Here is a 623-nt window from a genome sequence, read left to right on the forward strand (position 1 = left end):
TTTTCCGTTTTTATTGAATTAAACGGAAAACTGCTTAAAGTGGGATTTTTAGTTGGTCCCATGCGATTCCGCTTTAGACAGTTTTCACTGTATTTTGTAAAGTATTTCATGTTTTTCAATACTTATTTTGACTTTTTTTACTAGATACAAATATACGCCCTATTGATATTCAAGTAAGTACAATGTACATGCAGCTAAAATGCCCAGAGAGGCAATGGTAATTAATAATTATTTATCTAATCAATAATCATCTTCATTGTTGTATTCGTTGTAATTTGGAGATTTTCAAATTTAAAAGTCTGGTGGTTATGTCTCAAAATTGACTTGTAGCGGCCGAATGAAAGTTCAACATTGACTGAGGATAATGGAGCATCTTTCATACATGATAGTTGATATATCTGATGGTGTTAACTCAATATATATTGAGGTATTTTCATTTTTATTCAGAAGAATATCTCTTATAGTTTCAAAATAAACTATTTATTTCTGATGTGTTAATGTGATAAATATGATATTTAATTGATTACATATAATATTACTTTATTCTTTAAGCTTAATAGTTTTATTAAAATACATAATAATAAATTAAAAGTAATGTGAAATACTATTCTCCATTTCATTAT

The sequence above is a fragment of the Acyrthosiphon pisum genome, chromosome X (genome assembly GCF_005508785.2).
Source record: "Acyrthosiphon pisum isolate AL4f chromosome X, pea_aphid_22Mar2018_4r6ur, whole genome shotgun sequence".
In the NCBI taxonomy this organism is placed as follows: Eukaryota; Metazoa; Arthropoda; class Insecta; order Hemiptera; family Aphididae; genus Acyrthosiphon; species Acyrthosiphon pisum.